Source organism: Lutjanus erythropterus, chromosome 5 (genome assembly GCF_056507025.1).
Source record: "Lutjanus erythropterus isolate fLutEry1 chromosome 5, fLutEry1.hap2, whole genome shotgun sequence".
Lineage (NCBI taxonomy): Eukaryota > Metazoa > Chordata > Actinopteri > Lutjaniformes > Lutjanidae > Lutjanus > Lutjanus erythropterus.
This window is the reverse complement of record NC_139321.1, coordinates 5,552,350-5,568,062: the sequence shown is the minus strand read 5'-3', so window position 1 is coordinate 5,568,062 and position 15,713 is coordinate 5,552,350.

Below are 15,713 nucleotides of genomic sequence, written 5' to 3'. Positions count from 1 at the left end.
GTTTCACTCAGAAAAGATGCTCTGACTGCTTTTTTCTCCTCGCTGTTGGTAAACTCAGTTCAACCCATCCAGACGCCCACAGTTTCTCAGCGCACAAAGCGTTTTACGTTAAAAAAAAATGTTTTAAAAAGAGGAAGAGATAATAACAAAAATAAAGAGGGGGGGAAAAGATGGAGCGCACGCAGGGCCGGGCCTCCCAACATCAAGGTCCCTTCATTACCGAGCAGCTGTTGAACTGCAGTCAGATGACTCAAGTTGATTTCAAAGTCTTTAAAGAGTTGTCGCAGCCGGGCTCGGGCGTGTGTGTATCGGAGGGGAATGAGGATTGAAAAGTGATGGAGAGTGACAGCCGACAGATTGCCGGCGCTCGCAGCTCGCCCTCAGGTGAGACTGGGGAAGACAGATCACCCCTGCTGATGTTTAGGCGAGGGAGGCGGAGAGCACAGCTGTGTGTGCGGGGAGGCGGGGTGCAGAGAGAGAGAGAGAGAGAGAGAGAGAATGAGCGTACAGTATAAGCATGTACACACACACACAATCTTAAGTGCCTACATGGCAGCTCGTGTGTGTTTCTGACAGTTTTGGCCCCTGTGTGTGTGTGTGTGTATGTGTGTGTGTGTGTGTGTGTGTGTGTTTGCACAAGGGTGTGTGTGTCAGACAAGGCCCCGCGGCTCAGGATCTGCTGTCGCTAAGCAGCTGACACTTCTTAGCGACAGACTGACAGATTTTCACAAACTAATTTGACTCTGAGGAAGACGACACGAGACGCTCATGAAACTTTTCACATCCTGCCAGTGGAAAATATACTGCAGAGCTGATGATGATGGTGATGATGATGAAGATGATGATGATGTAGAGCTAACCCCAAAAAACTGTCACTCAACAGACAAAGAAAGAGCGTGACGGCGTGGGAGTTGTGGAGAAATGTAGGGTGACACACATGTTGTTGTCAGAGGAGGTTACAGGGTGACGGAGGGTTAGATCACCTGCACTCATGGCTGCTCTGCTTTAACACACTTGAAGTTACTAAAGTCATCAGATTTAAGCATCACAGGCAGCACATCTGAGACTAAGAATACAAGCTTCCTGTTTCTATGAATGTGGCGTGCAGAGGTGGGAAGTAACTGAGTGCAAATGCTTCATTACCTCAGTAGATTTTCCAGGTATCTGTACTTTACTTGAGTACAACTTTTTACTTTTATTCCCTACATTTACACACAAAAATATCTGTATTTTCTACACTCTACATGTTTAAAACAGGCTTGTTACTTCAGTTTTAATGCATTTTCAGAGGAATTGTTTTTTTTTATTTTGCATCGTGCGCTGCCTTCCTAACATCAAGTCTGATTTCAACCTACATGGATGAGATGATAACACAGAAAAGACGATGTAACAAGACGAAACCTACATAAAAGATACAGCAAGACAAAAATGATGTAAAACACGTAACAAGATGAAAACGATGTAAAAGACATAACCAGACAAAAACTACATACAATATGTAGCAAGATGAAAATGATGTAAGAAGACGTGAAAAGAAAAAACTACATAAACGACACAGCAAATTGAAAATGACATAAAACACGTAACACAATGAAAATTATATAAAATACGTAACAAGACAGAATGACAAAAATGAGGTGCAAGAAGCAACAAGACAAAAATGACGTACATGTAACAAGGTGAAAATGACATAAAAGATGCAACAAGATGAAAACCTTGTGTTACAAAATGAAAACAGAGGAAAAAGATGTAATGACAAAATTGACATAAAAGACAAAGTGACGAATATAAAGGAAAAACTTCATAAAAGACAAAACAAGACAAGGCGACAAGACATAACCTGATGACAATGATGTGACAAGACAAAAAATCCATAAAAGATACAACAAGACGAAAATGACATAAAACACGTAACAAATGGAAACGATGAAAAAGACATAACCAGACAAAAAATGCTGAAAATGATATAACAAAACAAAACCTACGTAAAAGATACAGCAGGAAGAAAATGAAACATAACAAGATGAAAATGATGTAACAAGACTTAAAAAGACAAAACTATGCAAACCATGCAGCAAACAGAAAATAAAAGTTTTAAAAGTAAAAAACATAACAAGACAGAATCACAAAAATCTGGTGTAAGAAGCAACAAGACAAAATGATGTAAAACATGTAACAAGATGAAAATGACAACAAAAAACAGACGGAGACTCTGGTGGAGAAAAGGTTCAGTTACCTTTGCACAGAAACAATCATTAGAAATGTCCTTCAGAGAACGACTTTAAGGCCAGAGCCTGTACTTTTTCACTTTTACTGGAGTAAAGAAGATAAATCAGTACTTCTGCTTTTACCAGAATCTTTTTTTCTACTTGAGTCAAGTATATGTGCACTTTTGCCACCGCCAGTGGTTCAACTTTTCAAAGGACACCTTCACACCTAACCTGACCACTTCAGTTCTAATAAACTCCATTTGTTCTGTTTAGTTCTTTCAGGCTGGTCTGAAAGCTGCTACACCAAACAAAAAAATAAATAAAATAATGTCAAAGTGTCAAAGATGTCAGCTTCTTAAATGAGAATATTTTCTGGTTTCTTTAATCCTCTCCGACAGTAAACTGAATATCTTTGAACTGTGAACAAAACCAAACATTTGTGGACGTCATCTTGGACTTTGGGAAACACCGACCAACATTTTTCTTTTATTTCTTTATTTTTACTTTACCTTTATTTAAAGAGGCAAGTTATTATGAACAAATTCTTATTTGCAATGGTGGCCTGGCAGAAACCAAGATCCTCATGAGGAAAGCATTTTAGTTTCACCATTTTATGGATCAAATAACTAACTGATCAATAAAGAAAATGATCAATAGATTTATCAATAATAGAAATAATTATTACATGAAAGACTTGAAAAAAATGTCCAAATGTGGAGCACACAGACTTTTCAAGTGACTTCTTGAATGCACATATTTTCTGTTTTTTTTTTTACTCCTCTCAGACAGTAAACTGAAAATGTTTTGATTTGTGGATAAAACAAGACAAATTGATCCACATTTTTTACTATTTCCTAACATTTCATGCACCAAACAAGTAATCGATTAATAGATATAATAATCTTAGATAGATAATAATCATTAGTTGCAGCCCTGAAAACACTACATCAGGCTAAACAGTTTCAGCATATTTTATACTGAGGTAATCCAAAAGTAATGGAAAGTAATCAAGTTACATTTACATTTTACATTTGTTACTGGAATACATGTTTAAAGTAAGCTTCCCAAACCTGCGTGTGACCTGTGTAACATAATTAAGGTTCTGTAAAGGTCTGTGTTCTCCACTGGTAATATATGTCGTTCTGGGACCTGTTCTGCTGTTCAGGTACGAGGACGTGTCGGCAAACGGTCACCACAGTCGGACACATTTATATCACTTTACGGAGCGGCTATAAGTTTCAGCTCCCGCTGCTTTGTGCACCAAGGCCAGTAAATCCAAAGACACACACACACACACACACTGACTGGACCATACACACACGAGGATCATCCGCTCATCAACTACCCAACACTCACCCAGCTCTAGAGGGAAATTACAAGGCCGACACTCAAAGGACTCGTGTTTGCCTGCGCGCGCGTGGTGCCAATAAAAAAAGTGTTGATGTGAACCTGTGGCAGAGTAACTTAGCAACAACCTGAAAAGAGCAGGAATTAAATGCCACACACACACGCATGGGGCCACGTAAATCCAACCTCTATATTAACTCCGCGGGGACCCTCGGATGGTCAATAAAAATGCCCCGAGACCTTGATGCAGATCTGATTGTCCTGAAAGCGGCCCGGGCTGCTTATCTGCTGCGTGGAGATAGCCTACAGTAATTCACTTAGATCCCAGATACTTCAGATTAACTCCTCTGCTGGGAACACAACAACAACAAGACAGACACGACAGGAGGAAACACCGTATTCCCAACTCAATATCCTCCCCCACACACCGACCTCCCCCTCTCCCTCCTCACCCTCCTCGCCTCCCCTCCTTCTTCTCGTCTATCTTTCCATCTAAGTTCCTCTCCGTCGCCTCTCTAAAATACCGTCCTCTGTCTCATGGATGAACTCCCTCACTCCTCCTCCCCTTTCTTCTCATCTGCAACTTTCCAACTCTCTTTTTTTCTTTTTTTTCTTTTTTCTTTTGGCACAATGAACCAAGCGGACCACATCCTGCAGTAGAGGCATTATCTAAAAAAAAAAAAAAAAAAAATCCATAAAAGTCATCAGTGTTTTTGTTGTTTTTCATTTCTGAACCCGCTGCTTCAGCGAGCTGTGCCCCCCCGATGCAGCCAGAGAGAGAGGAAGGGGGTCAGTTGATCAGTAAACCTTCAGAGCACTGCCAATGCTACGTCCTCACACACACACACACACACACACACACACACACTGGCGGCTGGCAGTCAGCTCTTGGATGTGAGTACAGTCAGTGGCTCAGGTCTCTTGCAGCTTGTTTTTCATTCTGTCCTTCCAAAAGGAAAAAAAACCAAAAAAAAAAAACAGCCTAATTAACAGCAGTTTGAGTATGCTGCTCAGCACACATCTCATTCACTGCATTTGCGAGGACTTCAGCAGCCAGTGGAACAACAATTCACAGCCTTTATTTAAGCTCAGGTGTCGACAGAACGACGTAAAAACATCATGTTAAAAATAAAAGTGCTCACGGTCGAATAGGGCTCACTGAGTCACATTTTAGGACTTTCTTAGACAGATAGTTCCAGTCTGTCTGTTGGGTCAGGGAGGAGAGGCTGACATTTTTTAAGGTTTGTAATAGCAGTCAATTTGACTTTACATCACAGAATCATAATAACAGGTCAGTTGTGGTGTGTGGACTGTGGATTGATGAGAAGGGAGGAGACAGGAATCATTCTTCTGAGATTGGGGCGGGACAGGAGTGAAAATCCACGCCCGTGTCGCCCTCTAGTCGGGCTCACTGGGGGCTGGACAGCAGTGACATAAATGAAGATGGACGCCGCGGCTCCTCTTCCTCCCACTGTGCAAAAGTGAAGCCAAAATATCCCAGATACGAGTGCTGCCATCTTGTGCTGGTGACATCATCTGGAGTCTGCGCAGTAATGATCAGGGTTGCAGCCGTGGTATCAAGTTCCTGCCCAAACAGCTGGCCAACAAGAGTGAAACACTCTTTTTATAGCATCAAATAAGAGGTAGTTCATTTTTTAAATATAATATAATAATAAATCAGGAACTTCTGTAAACTTATAATAGACTATGACCTTCTGTTAGACTTGCTTATTGCAAATAAACTTTCTTAACAAATATAATTGATGGTGGTGTCAGATTGCTGCAGACTGGCCCTTTAATACAGGTGGTTCCTGCCATGTGTGTGACAACTGTTTGTTGAACACCAAACAAAAGTGGAATATGGAGGAGAAATCTATGTTTTTATCCATACATTTTGACTTTTGAACTTAACCAGTTAACTAAGGAATAAAAAAAAGTCTCTTGCCGTAGACTACAGTTTATATTTACTCTAGTCTGTCTCGAGTCAAGTCATCTGACTTGAGTCATCCATCTCTGTATACGATCACCTTTTAACTTGATATAGAGTGCCTAAGTCCCGCCCCTTCCAGGGGATTACCATGGGACCTAACTTGGAAAAATATGAACTATAGTCGGTGGCGAAAGACAAATTATTTTTTGACCCCACCTGCACTGTCCCACGAATCACACATATGATGCTTGTCAGTTCAAAAGATGATTTTTCAAGTCAAGGCAGTCACAGTTTGTCATAAAACTGCTGAAGTATCAAACTGTGAAGATACGTAATTATAAAGATTTCACACCCAGAAGCCGTGTAACTGACGTCATGATTTTCTCCCTCCAAAAGCCAACGTTAGCCACTGAAGCTACGAGTTCTCTATCAAGTGCCACAGTTCAAACAGAATCTAAACATAATTTGTCTCTCGCCATAGTCATATTTTTTTCAGAATTTAGGTCCAGTAGGGCTCATCCGAAGGGGCGTGACCGAGGCTGTCTCTCTGCAAACTGTTGGTTATTTACTCATCTTATTCATTTGGTCTTTCTGGACAACGCAAGTCCAATATTCACTCTGTTGTATCTCTGTTTTTGGTCTCCACCAACCCCTGAGAAACCTATTTCTTAAGCTTCTCTAGCAGGTAGCATTACAGTGGCTTTATCGGAGCTTTGTCACTGAAATCAGCAGCAGCTGCAGCTGGAAATGACGCTATGAGAGCAGAAAGAGTGAATCCAAACAGTAAAGTAGTGGGGCTCCAGTTGGGGGTGCCCCTTTCACATTGTTAAATTGACTTAACATTGTCATTTGATATGTTGTTATTATAAAAATCTGTTCATTTAATGTGCTTAGTTACCTTTCAGCACTGGACCACTCTACGGTTATTAATTAACGCCTAAACTTCCTGGCAAACATGTTTTGAATAGATGCTGATAGAACACGCTGGAGACCTCTCCTTCACATGAAGGAAAACAAACACATTTGTGAGCTCGCCTGCACACACATGCACAAACATAAAACTCCGTGTACGGCCCCATTTGTGATTTGAGCAGCAGAGCATCTAATCGCTTGTGTCACTGACAGTGATCACCTGAGGAGCTCTGAGCTGCACACAGGCGGTCCCACCGGGGCCGTTTTGTCACAGTATTTCCAGTCTCTGCAGGCTCTTCAAGGCCACATGAATGTGTTCATGCTCTTCATAAAATCAAAAGACACTTAGCCCCGTCTCTGTGCGGAGAAATATCTGCTGCGACTGCTAATGAAAAAAAGGCTTAACTGTGAAAAATGCCGAACTGCGCCGGGAGGCAACTATCAGGGTGTGAAAGCACTATTTAAAACCTGCGTCTATATCTGCTTCACTTAACACAAACAGTGTTAGTCTACTACTAAAGTGTGTTTTCAAATGTCTCCCCAGTTTTAGAAGCTTAATGAGTTTCAACTGAGAAAACAATAAGCACTTAAGAAAGTAAGTCACACTCAGGGAATATTTCTGTAATACTATGAGAGAAATACTGTCCTCAGGTTCAGAGACAAAGTAGGAGTTCATGTACAAGGATGCTGAGTTGCATCATGGGAAGTGTAGGATGAAGAGATTGATCAGGCCGACAACCGACCCTTTGCTAAGCCCCTCCTGTGAACCACAACTGTAACTACAGCTCCGCAAGCCTGGCAACATACCTGCAAACTAGGTTTGTTTTTTTCACTGTCGTTATGTCATTCTAGTTCTGAAAGCTGTTGTCATGTCGTAATATTCCTCACAAAAAAACATCACAAGTCTTTTGGCCAATCACGATCAAGATAACTTCATCGTCTAAACCTGCCAAATCAAGTTGAAGAGCATCTTAACGTAACCTATCAAATCTGTCCCGACCTGTTTACGATGGAAAGCGTGCCAGTTTGTTAGCACGTCAGCTAATATTAGCTTCAGTGAATTGTGTATTAACTTAACAATGTTAGCGTTGCAGTTGAGAATCATTTTTATGAGTTAACCCACTGCATCTGTATTGTTATCTGATTTTAACGTCCATCATTGTTGTAAGTTACAAAGGAAATAAAAACAAACATATAATGAAACAAGACACCAGTGTTCTGGTTTATCGAGTGACCATGTTAACTGGTGACTCAGCAAAATAAGTTGTAGTTTCAATCACAGTGTTTCACTGTATTTGGTGACTCATCATATTCTTTGACCTACAGTGATAGAAAAAGTACGCAGCTGCTTTACTTGTGTGAAAGTAGTAATACCACAAAAATACTTCATTATGAGTAAAAATCCTGCATTTAAAGTCCTACATAAAGTACTAAAGTAAAAGTACTAAGTAAAGTAACTTTAATTTTATGTTAGTACGTTTTTACTGAACTGCTAAGGTAAAAGTAAAAGCAGTAACGTCTGCTGAAAACACAAACCGAAGATGGAGGTCTCTCTTTAAAGGGATAGTTCACCCAAAAATGAAAGTTCAGTCATTATCTGGTCACACTCATGCTGACTGAAGGTCAGGTTTGTTTTTTAGTCCACAAAACTCTGCTGGAGTTTCACAGGAAAACAGTGTTGCAGAATCTCCCAAACAATGGAAGTGAATGGTGGCCAGTTTTCAAACGTAAAAAAACAACACCCCCCAAAAAAAACCTAAAATGCCGTCTGGTGTAATCCGAGTCCTCCTAAAGCCCCAACATGCCGTTCACTTGTGTGTGCACACATCCAGTTCAGACAGTGTGCATCACTCACCATGAACTTGACCAGATGAGGCTGAAATTAAGACACGCTTACACATCCCTTAACCTTTGAGGCTTTCTGCCAGGAAGCCTTGAAGGTTAAGTGATGTGTTAGGGTAAATAAAATCATGTTTTGGGTTAAAAAAGCAAGACTGAAAACCCCTCACCTCCCTCTCCCCGATATATTACCTATCTGTGTGAGACTTTTGCTGTAAAAAGGGGACTTAAGGTTCTGAACCTGAATATTTAGACAAGAAATCATAATCAGTAATCTGAACTGAATTTTAATTTTAATTCAATTTAAAACTGAGAGAGACCCATGATAAGGCTGGTAGGCTATTACTCTCCCTTGCACATTCTTTTTACTTTTTATAGTTTTGTTTATGTCTGTGCGCTAAATCAAATCAAAATCCCCTTCCAAGTGTGTAAGAGAAACTACTGTAAAACCCACAAAAAGTAAAAAGCAGAAAAGTGGCAACATGACAGTGGACCTGTGCCGTCTGTAGATGTAAAAGGCTCATTCTAAATTAACAAAAACACAACTATTCTGATTTTCAGGTGACTGTGCACTAATGAAAACATAATTTCTCACTGTTATATTTTATTTCTGTCATATTCTACCAACCGATTTGTCACCGCCTCCCAGCGTCTGACGTTGAAGCATAAGGTACCCTCTAGCGGCTGAATCTAACGCAGCCAGACGTGACTGTGAATTGGTCAGTTTAGTTCAGGTTTTAGCAGAAAAAAGGTACACGTTAGAAAATATGTAGTTGCTGAAAACATGTGAGAATACTGAGAACAATGTAGTACTGAATTGTGGAGTTAGACTGTTAATCTGTTTTTTGGGCGGACCTGAAACATGGCTCGATGACGTGCCAGAGCTACGGTCCCCCAACACGATATAAGCCACACGAATGACACCGCCTCATCCTCCCTAATGGTCAGTTACAAACGTACCTTCAGCGACCCTGATCCAGAAATAATTAAACAAAACTATGTTGTTGTTAGGAACAAAGTCTGTGCCCTAACAGTCTCTAAGAGCCCTGAGATTCAACAAAACAATAAAATAGCAGGAGGATGCTAAAAGCTTTCAATCACGTCAGGACTCCTAAGTAGAAAACCACACAGTCTACAAGTTTATCCTTCATATTTACCATATTTTTCACACTTGAGCCACAAGATAATAAAAATAAGTTGATTTTTCAACTATCTGTTCCATTTTGTGGTTGAGTGCTGCATATTCCTCAACAAATGTTTACTTGTTTTCTTAAATTTGAGGCACAGCGAGGCTGAACTTGGGTCTCCTGGAGTCTTGGCACCACGAGACAGTTGTCCATGTCACCCTGTGTCCAATCCAGCCTCAGTGTTGACAGAACAAAAGTTGTGCTCTGGCTGGACGGCCCTCAGTCTGCAGCAGTGTGAAGGACCACGCAAGCTCTTTTCCATATTTCCTGCCCATAAACTATAAATGGCCTATTTACTGCCAACCATTCTCCAAACCATACCATATGTTTGTAGATTGATTTCCTACCTTCCAGGCAGCCAGTGAACTGTGCTGAGTTTCACAACATCAACAGTGAGCTGAGAGGGAATTTTGGGATCTGGAGGCTCTACTGGGCGCTAAAACACGGCCATTATACTGATTGTTTTTCAGATTCTTCTCATATTGAGAGGATCTCGTATCGGCCCCCACGGCTTCCTTATTTCTTTGCAAGTATCCGTCTAGCATTTTATGTTATGCCTTTTGCTGTGATGTTTTAATTCTGCAAACAGTTAAACAAAAGTAATCAAGGAGTGTGTTTTTACTGGATCGTTTGCATTTTTGAAAATGAAGTATTTTAAAGCCTGGCTCTAACGCGATTCCTCTTTCTGTCTGCTGGTTTTGATTTTAACCATCTGAGTTAAAAAATAATAATGATAAGTCAAACTATACTTCCTCGTTCGTACCTAACCCTAAACTCAAATCCTGACGCTAAACTAATTTCAGTTTTATCCCCTAATCCCAACTCTAAGTCCAGGGCCTAATCCTGCACTAAACCCTTTAAGAAGTGAAGAGTGTCCAAAATGTTCTCCAACTGGTTCTCACAAGGCTGGAAAAACAACAACAGCACACACAACATACACAAACTGTGGAGACAGACGGTTGTTACTGAATAAAACATTTGAGACATGAGTAAACTGACTTTTTTACCAGCTGAAGCCGGGCTGCGGGAGCGGCGCGAGCCTTGATGTGCAGATGTGACGGGGAGCTGAATGAACAGCGGGAGACCTTCCTCTCTCAGTGCACACACACAGATAGCACCGCCTGTCTCACCACACGGTCACTGCAAGACGGCAGAACGCAGACAGACATGTGCCCGTCATGGGAGACATATGATTTACTGAGTGTGTGTGTGTGTGTGTGTGTGTGTGCAGAGTGGTTTACACACATGATTAGGAAATAAAGATCATTGCAAATATATGGAAAACTAGAGTGCTTTTTTCAATTTCAATTTCCAGTTTCTGCATTAATTAGAAAAAAACACATTAAAGTATAAATCAGTGGTTCCCAAACTGGGGGGTGGGCCCCCCTGGAGGGGCGCAGAAGACCACTGGAGACATGAAGAATGAAACAAAGTTGAATGAATATGATATATGTAGGGGAAATAAACAAAAGTTTGGTGATTCTATCCTGCTAACCTTTATTTCACTAAAATTCAACATTTGAATCCTTTTTTTAATCAGTTGATTAAAAAATTGTGGGGTTGGGGGGTGTGCAAACTTCTACAGTTTCTGAAAGGGGCGTACACCAGAAAAAGTTTGAGAACCAGTGGTATAAACCAACATGTCGTCATCCCTTGCCGTCAAATACCGTCGCTACTTCGTCACATCACTCTGTCATACTGGCGCACAAACACTGCTGCCAGATGTGCGATCAGGGTTACCAATTACCTGCAGTAATCCAAGTATCACAATATTTAAGTAATGTAACTTACTTTCAGTTACTTTAGGATTACCTCAGTATAAAAATGGTGAAATTGTTTAGCTTAATTTAGTGTTTTTAGGGCTGCAACTAATGATTATTTTCATCATCAATTAATTGGTTGATTATTTTCTCAAGTAACTGATTAGCTGTTTGGTCCATGAAATGTCAGAAAATGGTGAAAAATGTTGATCAAAGCTCAAAATGACGTCCTCAAATGTCTTGTTTTGTTCACAACTCGGAAAATATTCAGTTTACTGTCAGAGAAGAGTAAAGAAACCACAAAATATTCACATTTAAAAAGCTGAAATCAGAGAGTTTTGATGTTTTTCATTAAAAAATGACACAAAAATGATTAATTAAATATCAGAATAGATGGAGATTAATTTAAGTAAATTAATAATAGATTAAGCGTTGCAGCTCTCAGAGCCCTGTCTTACGCTGATCTAAAGAGCAGGCTGCTTTTGTACTGCACCTTTACACACTGTCCACTTTCCTTACAACAAATTTGTATCAAATCTATTTCAGTCTATAAAAACCTGACTGTTGAATTCTGTCATAGCACGGACACCACACACATTACACTGCACGCTAAACGTATGCATGAGAAAAGTATGTTGTGTGCAGGAAGCAGCAGGCGTTTGAAGGTTGAGGGCGTCTGTCTGCAGCACAAAGACCACTTTTCTCTCTGTGTGCGCTGCCATGTGTGTGGAGCTGCCTGTCTCAGGATAAAGTACAGGTGTCTGGCATGGATGGAGCGCTGCTGCTTTGTCAGCAACACAAACATTACTTTCAGACAGCAAAACGCTGCATTATACAGTCGCTTATAGGAAAGCAAAATGCTGCCATACCGCTGACTTTGATTTTCAGCTGAGCTATTTGTTTCAGTTACAGGCCGTCTCTGTCCTCTCTGCCTGTGTGTGCGTGTGTGGCCTGGCTTTCACACACTGCTACTGCACACACACACACACACACACACACACACACACACACACACACACACACACACTCATGCTCCTCTGATAGAAGCCGGAACTGAGAGAGCCAGGGAGAGACACCATGAAGAGAATTCTGAATGATTTTTAATTTTGTATCAAAAACTTTACATCTCTAATTAGATCATATGGTTCCGCTGTAGAACCTTAAAAGACGAGTCAAGTATTTTGGGAAATCCTCTCATTTGCTGTGCTGCCCACAGTCAGATCAGAACGAATATGAATATCGGTTTCATCGCTGTGCACTCAGGACGGTCGTGAGGTCAGGTTAGGCAATGCAAACCAAAGCTAAAAATACATGTTGAGATTATATGATAGTGGTTTCTACTAATCATTTCATCCTATTTATATTTTATTAATATGAATTTGTTTAATTTATTTAAAATTTACATTATTATTTCATAATTTGTGTCAGGATTATACACACTCCTTTAAAAACTAGTCAGAATAGTTGTTTTAAAAATGCTCCTTCTTCCACGACTTGCTCCGAAAGATTTTTATTACTATCTTTGAGTCAGAGGTTCTCTGTGTCTCTTGGCCCTTTTCTGTAAGAAGCTACAAAAGTACTGAGAGCTGAACATAAAGAAACTTTTACTCTCCTGCACACACGTGAGCTGAGTATCACTTGTTTCGAAGGGGAGAAAGAAAGGACGTCTCAGGTCGGCGAGACGTCACCGCAGCTCGCTTGGAGGCGGGTCAGGCTCGCTTTGGCCCCACTCCAGAGTGGGTCCATCTTGGGCGTGGCTTGGCTCAGCTTGGTTTGATAAAAGTGGTCATGGCGTGCCACGGTTTAACACGGTTTGCAGCACCGGGGGAAAAGCCCCATCTGTCTGCACTGAGGACTGCGTGATCGACCGACCCTCCTTTAGCTCTACATCATCGTCTGTCCTATGTCACATACAGGACATCCACTCCTTTTCACTCCAGTCTGCATGCTAGCAGTGCATCTGACTGTCTATGACCGTCTGTTGCAAGTTGTCTTAAGTGAGCTAAACAGTTAGCTTGCTACATGTCCTGTAACAATGGCTGCCAAAGACCAGTAGCATCTATTAAAAGGACACATTGACGCCATGTGGATGTTATCTACAGTTTAAAGACTTTCTAACAGTTTTACTGTGATTGCACATAGAGCTGGACTGCTCCCTAGCTAGCTTTCTGGGTAGAGCTGTGCACAGGCCATAGACTCCAGCCCTGACCCAGGCCTGGTCCATGGTGGTGAACTGTTTCCAGCTGCTGAAAGAAAAACTTTAGGGACCACTGTCGTATGGTATGGTGCACTTAGCATGCGCTCCTCCTTGTTGCACACTTTCTCAACATGATCCAACAACCAAAAGGTAAGTACAGATTCACAGCCTACCGTTCTTCGCACTGCACTGTTCTATTTCTACTTCTATTGTTAATGCCGACTGCAGACTGTGTCAAATTACAAATTAAAAAAAGTGAAGAAAGGTGCGTATGACAGACATGTTGTTAGACGGGACTGAAAGGTGCAGACAGTCTTCCTTCAGAAAGAAAAGGGCTGGTGACAGTTTTTATTTTTTTAATTTATAAATGATGTCATTGTGTCTGTATAGACATTTTTATTCATTAGAGAAGGAATTAGCACAGGACTCTATATTTATTCCTCTATATATTCTGGTATTTTGGTGCAATTCATATGCAAATGTGAATTGTACATATTACTGTAACTGCAAACCATATATTTGTATATACCCTGATTCATGGCCGGTTAGTGATAAGCTGCTTACTGTCTTTGCAGTATAATAGATTTCCGTACATGAAGTACCGCTCTGTGGACTCCATGTCTGTAACCAAAACTGCTCCTCTCAGCTTTGGTATGTGGCATTAGTTGCTATGGCAACATGAGTGAGTTTGAGCTATCTGTCTAAAACCAAAAGGTCCGACTTAAGTTAGCTGGATGAACCAAATCCCTGGATGTTTGTTTGAGATAAAGCAAAAGGCAATAACTTCCATTTTATCAGTTTAGCTTTAAAAAGCAATATTACGACAAATATGATAAAAATCCTGTGTGATGATGATGTCAAATGATATTGCACCTTTTACTGATATTCTTTACATTGTTGTTATTTATTTACAATATTTATTGTTATGTTACGGTAAGTTTGTGATGCGTCAAGTAACTTTTAAAATCTAATTATTTCAGTGGCTTTGGGATGTTTCAGATATATTTATCCAGCAGCTCATTCTAAATGTTACATTGAGCAGATTTTTTCAAATAGCACCAAGAATTGCATCATTGTAAAGTTTAGTGAGGTCATTCATCTTCAGCATCTCTTCTGTGTAAACTGCAGTTCATTATGAGGCAACAATGTTCAGACCACATTGTATTATACGTCTGTCTTCATGTACTTATTTATTACTCATCTCTCAGCAGTTTCCTCACTGCAGGGAAAACAGACATGATGCAACACTGACACCTTGTGGAGTTCTTCATGTATTACACGTCATGGTTTAAAGTCACATACAGTATAATGTGTAATGAAAGAGGATCCTGGGATTTTTGTGTGCAGCAAACCCTCAGGTTTCCTCTGTTATTATTGTTGGATTTATCATCTAAAGCACTCTGAATGCAATCTTCATGTCCTCTCATCTCTTCTCTTCTTTTCTCTGAAGCTGCCCTGTAAACTGGAGGAGAAGGAGCTCCTTCTCCCCGAGGTTTTATTCCATCAGTTAACCTGCTCTGTTGCAGGTTAACTGTCAGCCTTAATTTAGCTGTGTGTGTCAGAGACTTCCAGCCGGGCAGAAACAGAAAACGACAGTTCCATCAAGTTCTGTCAGGGTAGAAACACAAGCTCAGACCTTTTTCTATCCGATCAAGCATGAATTTACGTGTTTAATTTAGTTCCAAAGAACATATTAACTAAAAGAGAAAAAATGTCATAACTTTTAACAGGCCAACAGATTATTTGACATGGAGTTAACCTGTTCATTTAAAAGCTCAACATTTCTAATTTAAGAAAGAAGTGTTCCAAAGTTGAAAAGAAGTTATTTATTCATTCGCTCATTTTGTTCAAGCAACGAAACATTAAAGTTCAAAATATAACTTTCTGTTGTGTTTAAATTTATACTTCTCCAGTTTCTTTGATTCCTATTTCAACTTATAATTTCTAGTTTGAAATTTCAGATCTTGTTTTGTTCAGCATTTTAGGCTTCACCTTTACGTTAAAGTTTCTGTACAAATAAAGGGCCTCCATCTCCAACTTCTTCATAAGATTTTTCTTCAATTTGTTCTCATGAAAAGTCTTAAGAAAAGTCCCTAATTAGCAGAGATTAACGCGCACACAGAAATCACACAGAGGAGCTGAGAGAGAATCAAGAATTCAGAATTCAAGAATTTGATTTAAAAACTGCATTTGAACATCAGTATGTAAAACCTAAATTTTAGTAAATAAGAGTTTAAGGTATTTGATTTCTTTCTTGAGATTATTTATATGCTATAAATAACTACAGTTAAGTTAAATTTATTATTTATTTTAATGCTTTGTAAAATGTTG